Below are 9,813 nucleotides of genomic sequence, written 5' to 3' on the forward strand. Positions count from 1 at the left end.
AACCAAAAAAGTGTTAAATAAATCCAAATATATTTGTCACGTGTGCACCCTCTCCGGCCTCTAGGTCCCCAGGCTGCTCATTATGGCGCATACCTGTCACCAGCATTACGCGCATAATGACACTCACCTAGACTCCATCACCTTCTGACCTCCCTTTGGTTTCTTCCCCAGTTGTCATTGTTCCTGTTTCATGTCGGTGCACTGTTCGTGTTTAGTGTTTCTTGTTTTGTTCATTTATTAATTAAATGTAGTCACACACTGAACTTGCTTCCCAACTCTCAGTGTACATCGTTACAGAATGACGACTCAACAAAGAGAAGAATCAGGGAGTGTTTATTTTGTTTGTTTTGGTATTGGAGGTGATGTCGGGTCCGGGTGTCTGAACCGGCGGTACATGGGAGACCGGTTTGTCAGGTTCCCCTGCCTCAGCTGGCCTGACGGGTTCCCATGCCTCAGCGTGCTCGACAGGCTCCCATGCCTCAGCGTGCTCGACAGGCTCCCATGCCTCAGCGTGCTCGACAGGCTCCCATGCCTCAGCGTGCTCGACAGGCTCCCATGCCTCAGCGGGTTCGACATGTTCCCATGCCTAGACCGAGGCAATCGGGTAGGTCTCAGCCGGTTCATCAGGTTTCTGCGCCTCAGCGGAGGCGACCGGTCCTTTCCAGATCCCAGGGATCATCCCTTTGTTTGGCCTCCTGTGGCTGAAACCGAACGCACCGGGGAGGGGTACTGTCACGTATGCTCTCTCTCCGGCTATGCTCTCTCTCCGGCACTCTAGGACGTCATGCTCCCGCACCTCAGCCAGATCGTCAGGTTCCCGCGCCTTAGCAACCGATCCGCGCCTGATCCCCGGGATCATCTTCTTGGGCGGCGTCCTGAGGCTGGAGCTGCGGATTGGGGAGGGGCTACTGTCCCGTGTGCTCCCTCTCCGGCCTCTAGGTCACCAGGCTGCTCGTTATGGCGCACACCTGTCACCAGCGGCATGCGCATAATGACACTCACCTAGACTCATCACCTCCTTGATTTCCTGCCCTATATATGTCACTCCCTTTGGTTACTTCCCCAGTCGTCATTGTTCCTGTTTCATGTCGGTGCACTGTTCGTGTTTCTTGTTTTGTTCATTTATTAATGAAATGTATTCACTCCCTAACTCTCAGCGTACAACGCTACAATATTTGACATTCTTCAAAGTAGCCACCCTTTGCTTTGATGACAGCTTTGCACACTCTTGGCATTCTCTCAACCAGCTTCACCTGGGATGCTTTTCCTTCAGTCTGCGGTCCAACTCATCCGAAACCATCTCAATTGGGCTGAGGTTGGGTGATTGTGAAGACCAGGTCATCTGATGCAGCATTCCATCACCCTTCTTGGTTAAATAGCCCTTACAAAGCCTGCAGGTGTGTTGGGTCATTGTCCTGTTGAAAACAAATGATATTCCCACTAAGCACAAACCAGATGGGATTGTGTATCGCTGCAGAATGCTGTGGCAGCCATGCAGGTTAAGTGTGCCTTGAATTCTAAATAAATCACTTACAGTGTTACCAGCAAAGCACCCCCACACCATCATACCTCCTCCTTCATGGTGGGAACCACGCATGCAGATATCATCCATTCACCTACTCTGCGCCTCACAAAGACACGGCAGTTGGAACCAAAAATCTAAAATTTGGACAAATCAGACCAAAGGACAGATTTCCACCGGTCTAATGTCCGTTGCTCTGTTTTTTGGCCCAAGCAAGTCTCTTCTTCTTTTTGGTGTCTCTTAGTAGTGGGTTCTTTGCAGCAATTCAACCATGAAGGCCTGATTCACACAGTCTCATCTCTGAACTGTTGATGTTAAGTTGTGTCTGTCACTTGAACTCTGAAGCATTTATTTGGGCTGCAATTTCTGAGGCTGGTAACTGTAGTGAACTTATCCTCTGCAGCAGAGGTAACTCTGGGTCTTCCTTTCCTGTGGCGGTCCTCATGAGGGCCAGTTTCATCATAGCTCTTAATGGTTTTTGCGACTGCACCTGAAGAAACTTTAAAAGTTATTGAAATTTTCTGAATTTACTGACCTTCATGTCTTTACTTAAAGATGGACTGTCGTTTCTCATTGCTTATTTGAGCTGTTCTTGCCATAATATGGACTTAGTCCTATTTGGTAAAAGACCATCTTCTGTATACCAACCCTACCTTGTCAAAACACAACTGATTGGCTCAAATGCATTAAGAAGGGAAAAAAATCCATAAATGAACTTTTAACAAGGAAAACCTGTTAATTTAAATGCATTCCAGGTGACTACCTCATGAAGCTGGTTGAGAGAATGCCAAGAGTGTGCAAAGCTGTCATCAAGGCAAAGGGTGGCTGCTTTGAAGAATGTCAAATATAAAATATTTGTATTTGTTTAGCACTTTTGTTTACTACATGATTCCATATGTGTTATTTCATAGTTTGTCTTCACTATTATTCTACAATGTAGAGAATAGTAAAAATAAAGAAAAACCTGGAATGTGTAAGTTGTTTCCAAACCTTTGACTGGTACAATGTGCATGTATATATCTCAGCAAAAAAAGAAATTTCCTCTCACTGTCAACTGCGTTTATTTTCAGCAAACTTAACATGTGTAAATATTTGTATGAACATAACAAGACTAAACAACTGAGACACAAACTGAACAAATTCCACAGACATGTGACTAACAAATTGAATAATGTGTCCCTGAACAAAGGGGGGAGGTCCAAATCAAAAGTAACAGTCAGTATCTGGTGTGGCCACCAGCTGCATTAAGTACTCCTCCTCATGGACTGCACCAGATTTGCCAGTTCTTGCTGTGAGATGTTACCCCACTCTTCCACCAAGGTACCTGCAAGTTCCCGGACATTTCTGGGGGGAATGGCCCTAGCCCTCACCCTCCGATCCAACAGGTCCCAGACGTGCTCAATGGGATTGAGATCCGGGCTCTTTGCTGGCAATGGCAGAACACTGACATTCCTGTCTTGCAGGAAATCATGCACAGAATAAGCAGTATGGCTGGTGGCACTGTCATGCTGGAGGGTCATGTCAGGATGAGCCTGCAGGAAGGGTACCACATGAGGGAGGAGGATGTCTTCCCTGTAACGCACAGCGTTGAGATTGCCTGCAATGACAACGAGCTCAGTTTGATGATGCTGTGACACACCGCCCCAGACCATGACGGACCTTCCACCTCAATCGATCCCGCTCCACATTACAGGCCTTGGTGTAACGCTCATTCCTTCAACGATAAACGCGAATCCGACTATCACCCCTGGTGAGACAAAACCGCGACTCATAAGTGAAGAGCACTTTTTGCCAGCCCTGTCTGGTCCAGCGATGGTGGGTTTGTGCCCATAGGCGACGTTGTTGCTGGTGATGTACTGTGCAGGTGTTACACGTGGTCTGCCACTGGGAGGACGATCAGCTGTCCGTCCTGTCTCCCTGTAGCGCTGTCTTAAGCGTCTCATAGTACGGACATTGCAATTTATTGCTCTGGTCACATCTGCAGTCCTCATGCCTCCTTGCAGCATGCCTAAGGCACGTTCACGCAGATGAGCAGGGACCCTGAGCATCTTTCTTTTGGTGTTTTTCAGAGTCAGTAGAGGGGCCTCTTTAGTGTCCTAAGTTTTCACAACTGTGACCTTAATTGCCTACCGTCTGTAAGCTATTAGTGTCTTAACAACCGTTCCACAGGTGCATGTTCATTAATTGCTTATGGTTCATTGAACAAGAATGGGAAACAGTTTTTAAACCCTGTACAATGAAGATCTGTGAAGGTATTTGGATTTTTACGAATTATCTTTGAAAGACAGGGTCCTGAAAAAGGGGCGTTTATTTTTTTGCTGAGTTTATGTATGTGTGTATATACAGTTGAAGTCGTAAGTTTACATACACCTTAGCCAAATTCATTTAAACTCAGTTGATGAAAGAAATAAAAGCTGAAATAAAGCATTCTCTCTACTATTATTCTGACATTCCACATTCTTAAAAGAAAGTGGTAATTCTAATTGACCTAAGACATGGAATTATTACTGGGATTAAATGTCAGGAATTGTGAATACCTGAGTTTAAATGTATTTAGCTGAGGTGTATGTAAACTTCCGACTTCAACTGTATGTATAGGACAGGGGGGAATTAATATTTTGGCTAGGAAAAAAAAACACTCCAGGCCACACTTGAATGTCTAAAACTAGATAGAAAGCATGTAGAAATTATAATGGACATTTAGAAAATATTTAACTGCCCTTTTTCTGGCCCACAAATAGATTTCGACAAACAAATTGGTCATTTAAAAAACGGTGCAGCCCTCTGTTAAATTTTGAAAATCCCGATGTAGCCTTCAGGCCATAAAGTTTTCCTGCCAATCTGAGTTCAATTTAAGTTTCAGTCATGGGATTTTTTGTTGTTGCTTTAATCCAAGTGTGATGTGCTCTTGTGATGTGGTGGCTACTTGCCAGAAAAGGGCTTTCTTTTGCACAGCCACATTCAACATCTTTTGACAAGACACACGAGATCCTCAGTCACAGAGTATCGTTTAGCATTTACTTTTGGAAACTCCATCAAACACAAACGAAACTCACCACTAGCTAGTTGTTGCAACAATGGAATGGCTTTGCACTACCAAGTTGTCTGCATCCTGATGAGAAGAGCACCGAGGCCACTACAGTACTGTACACAGTTGTCTAACATGTGCTGCAAACAATCTACATGTGATTGGAGAGCTCATTGGATGAGAATAATAGCAGCACTTCAAGACAAGTTTGATAGGAAGATGGGTTGAAATTCTTAGAGCAGGGGTGTCAAACGTACAGCTAGTGAGGGAGTCCAATCCAACCCAGGGCAAAGTGAGTTTGACACACCTGCCTTAATGTACACTGAAGAGATATCTGAAGTGAATGTTTATCTCCCTGTTGTCATTTCACCGACGACAACCCACAGTATTGTTTTGATTTCTAAGCATGGTGCTCATTGAATATTGAGTATTTACAGCAGGTGTGTGTGTATATATTTCAACAACAAAAAAAATACAAAAAAAACTTTACATGAAGTTGTCTCCATTACATAACAGTGCCCTTGAATTACTATAGAATGATGGTGGTAACTGACTGGAAATAATATGTATGTATAACAACTTGACTTGTTTCATACACAGTTATGAATGCTGCTAATTTATTATCAAAGACATTTAAAATCCATGTTTTGCGCTATTTTGGCAACTTAATGTAGTGTGATAGTCCACTAGATTTCTGTTTGTTTTATGGATAGCTATTTGTAATTTTCACATTTCTCCAAATGCTTGTGCTGACCTCTGGTTACATGTATGGTATGCAGGCAAACTGCTTTGAGTCAAAAGAAGTGGCACTACAGCTTGGGTATGAAAATATAACCTGGAGCACCCTTCCAGCTAATATACAGTAGGCTACTGGGAAGCATTTCGTTGTGAAATAATACAATCAAATAATTATAGATACTAGACAGGGCTTTTTGTAGGATGTTGTAGGATAATTGTAGGATATTGTTCTCCTCCATGCATTTAGAAATTATAATCCCTTATGACATCCTCAATGAGCTTTCCAGTCATTTAAATGCCATGAATCCACTTACAAAGCTAACATTATATCTCAAAATGTTGCTTAAATGTTCATTTAATGCAATTTGACTGCATGTACATGGCTGATCCGTATAATCTGTCATTTAAGGAATAGATAATGGAAGTATAGGTATGAGCACAAGCCAATAGCTTTACATGTTTAGATAAAGTTCATATGTGATGTTTTGCTCTAATCTATAATTGAAAAAGGCAGGTTTGACATATGTATCTAGTGAAAGGATAAGTCACTTGGTGTACTATCCCAACTCATAACCATTTGAATCATCCTGTATTGTACTGTACATCAGACTACGTAGGCTTGATTGTGGTCAATGTTCTGTTTGGTCAAATAGTGAAATTATTAATTGTTGTAATTGTTGGACTGAAAAAATGGTTCATCGTGTTGAAATTGTTGAACGTCCTCTATTTGTTTGACTGGTAAATGTTGCATCAATTAACCACTGTCTCACTCTGAAATATTGTATAAATCATATGTTTTATAGAATGTACACTTAGATCATTTGACGTTTTGATTCGGACCTAATTCTTTCCATTAGTTTAATCCATTCCACTTGACAATTGACATTTACATGGTGTGGTTGAAATGCATTTGAGTTGATTTCTCAATGTATCCTCTTCTGCTGATGCACTGCATCCAAGAAGACACCTCATGCCTTAATGTATAGTGTGTGTGTGAGACATTGAATGCAGATCGTGTTACTGTGGTCTCTAGTTTGTGTGTACTAAAGATGTCAACGTACCATGGTACTGAAGGCTTTGTGTATATGTAATTGTACATATCTGAGTATGGAATCAATGTGTGTACACTTGAGAGAATCGTGAGCTGTGCTTTTGTTAGTTTAGTTAGTGCTTACGTTTATTATTTTCATGCTCTGAATGGAATGTTTAGTAGTAAACCATTTTTACCACTCTAAGATCCCACTAATAGAGTAACACAATGACAAGCCCACTAGAAAACACTCATCGGTTGGAAAATTCATCACACCCCCATCAAATGAATGCAGAGAATACCAATTCTAATTTGTTTTCTGATCATGAACTCCACTGTGGAGAAATACCCGTATTATCATTTCAATGGATGGTATTGACTTGGTGTGGGCATTAAAAGTTGGATTATAAATCAAAAGCATAGATAATGGCCAATTCTTTTCAGACTGCCTGTTACAATATGGCCGAGAAAATAAAACAAGCTTTTAGCTGTACATATTCCAGCATAGATAATAGCTGATTTTGTGCATTATGCGGGACATAGTGTTGTTAAACCCATAAATGCACACTTCATTATGTAGACTGATAGCCTTCTTCAACTTTCACTGAATTACATTATGGGGGTATGACATGTAGACCGACACAGCTCATATGCGTAGACGACATCAGGTGTTAAAAATTGCTAATATATTATGACTAGATTAAAAGAAAAGCTATAACTCAGAACTTTTGAAACTATTTTCCATAGGTGCTATATTACTGCTGCAGAGAAGCATCAACCAAAGGGAGCTGGTAGCAGCACCAGGACAAGAATCTGCTGCACAATCACAATTGCATAGATATAAAGAAGCCTTGTAATTGAAATGTTTTTTTCAGTGTTAATAGCCTGGTCTGACATTTTTCCCTCGTCAACAGGTATTTGTTTTTCTTGTTCTGGAGAGTTACAGGTGTTTGTATTGTTTGTTAAGAGCTGTAAATCTGGAGTTCTGTAGCATGTGTCCTTGAAACGTGTAAATAGTGTTATAATAAATCTGAAGTAGCAGCCTGCACATGGATGTCCCCGTTTATGACGTTGTATATTGAAACTTGTCCATTAGCCAAGCAGGACGTGAGTGAACGATCTCAACTGGCACGTCTCCAGTCATTTGTTGTTGCTGACAGGCTATGATGCTGCATGTGGTCCAAGGTGTTCGAACTCTCTGGCTGCTGGGCTTTATGAGGTGCATCAGGGATCAGGCCAGACTCTGACAAGAGCCCATTGGATGCTTCTTTGTGCAAGTAACCACTACCTTTTTGGGATGATCTAAATATGAAAATGCCATGCCCTTTACCAATGCAGACGTTCTATAATCCTGCATTACTCAGGGATGAGATTGGAAGATTACTGCCTTGTGTAAGTAAACAACTGTCCGTTTCTTCACTGGGGGGTTAGAAGTAACTGATCGTCAACTCAGGTTGAAGATTAGCAAAGAACAGGGTTCTTCATAGATAAAATACAACTGCCTAGCCAGCGCTGAGAAAGGTGAGAGGAATCTATAATGCATCTGATTCCAAAATATCATTTGAATTAACTTCTTTATTTTAACACTAGAGTGCACTAAAGCACATAATGTACATCAAGTCAAATTGTTATAATAATTATTCAGGCCTCAGTCAGTGAATGCAGTGATGATGAGCAATTTTGTTGTCTTCGGTGTGTACAATAAACATATTCATCAAACTTTTTAATTAATGAAACAACATTAGGCTTGTCACTATTTTTCACTCTGGTTTGTGTCTCTGAGGCCCTTACGTTCTTCAAATACCTGCCAGTGTTGTTATAACCAATGTTGACCAGAGGGTGGTGCAAGCACCCTATATTTTACACAAATGTTTCTTAGCCTAAATGCTGAAAATGCATTGTGATTTGAAATCTCATCTTTTATATAGATTTGTTGCGTTATATACAAACTTACGTTACTGATGATCAAATGTTGATTATTTTTAAATTCAGTTTTAATCTAAATCGTCGAGCCAATAATGAAATAATGTTTTCAGTTATCTGTTGTTTCTACTCACTATAGTACAATAGGCAAATAAATTGATCACTGTATTATTCGTTTTTTTGTGATAGATACAGGCTATTCAGTAATTCAATCATAGAACATTTTTATTTTACTGGGAATAAAATCAGTGGAATATACAGTATGATTCACTAAATCACTAAGATCTTGTATAATATGCTTTGCAATTGTAGAGACTGGTGTATGTAACAGCATACATTAATTTATTACTGTATTATCAGTATGGATTTGACTCAGAGTTGCAAAATGCGCATAGAAAATCTGCAGATTTTCAAGATACAATGTGGAAATAATACTTTTAAATTTTATATACTGGCAAACTATGGAATAATTGTACTGTCATTTATCATGTTACAAAAGGTGACACCACCAGCACATCCCTTGATAAGCATTAGCCTACTCATATTTTAAATGCATTCGGCATTAGCACCAAAGATGAAGACATGATATGATAGGGAACAAAATACAGTTTATCAATAGCTCTTAATGTCACAGTAAAAAGAAACACTGGTTTGAACAGGTGTGAAGACCTGCAGGTGTACCGATGAGCAATGCATTACTTTTGTAATGGACCCAATGGCAAGTGTGGTTCCGTTTGAGAGATGGAGTTAAATCTAGAGCCCCTTGTGAAACTAAAGATGAAACAAAATCAACTCTGACAATATCTCATATCTTTAAATCAAAAACTAAAATTGAAAGCCACCTCGATTTAGGAGGTAGTTTATAAATTCCAGAGCTAAGCAGTCTAGCTTGAACATGATCTATTGCCCTTATGTCGGCCAAACTCCAATTGATGTATGGTCGTATTATCTATAATGCTGTCTTACATGATTCCCTTTTGGTAGAAGACAGCAAAACAGATTACATGTTATATCAAATCAATACAAACTTTATTTACTGGGCTTTGAAATGTAATTCCCTTTTTCCCTGACACTTTTAAAAACACATACAGTACTAGCTGAGGCTTGAGCAGGAGGGTTCATGGAGGTTGTATACTACTGTAATGCACACACGTGTTTATTCTGCGGTAGGTAGGGGGGTAGGTCTACAGCCAGTCTGCTTGCTGTCACTGTAGTTAGGGACCGTAACAGCAGCCAGTGGCTGAGGAACAGAACTGAGCTCCAGAGCAGCGGTCAGTCACTGTCAGGCCCGCCCACTGTGACACCCTCTTCATTACCCCGATGCTAGCCTGCTGAGTAATTGTAATGGAGCAGAATGGGCAGAAGCCCAGCCAACCATGCCTCTAAATAGGCTTTTATTACCAGAAACAAAAGCAAAGGCACACAGAAACAATATATTTCCTTGTCCTGGGCTATAAAGTAATGATTCACCCAATAACTTGAACTTAGTTTCCCATTCGGAAAGGCTGTCTATATGTTTTTACAATGCATTTTGAAATGACTAATTGAGCCGTAAATCACCATAAGCATCTA

Source organism: Oncorhynchus gorbuscha, linkage group LG05 (genome assembly GCF_021184085.1).
Source record: "Oncorhynchus gorbuscha isolate QuinsamMale2020 ecotype Even-year linkage group LG05, OgorEven_v1.0, whole genome shotgun sequence".
Taxonomy (NCBI): domain Eukaryota; kingdom Metazoa; phylum Chordata; class Actinopteri; order Salmoniformes; family Salmonidae; genus Oncorhynchus; species Oncorhynchus gorbuscha.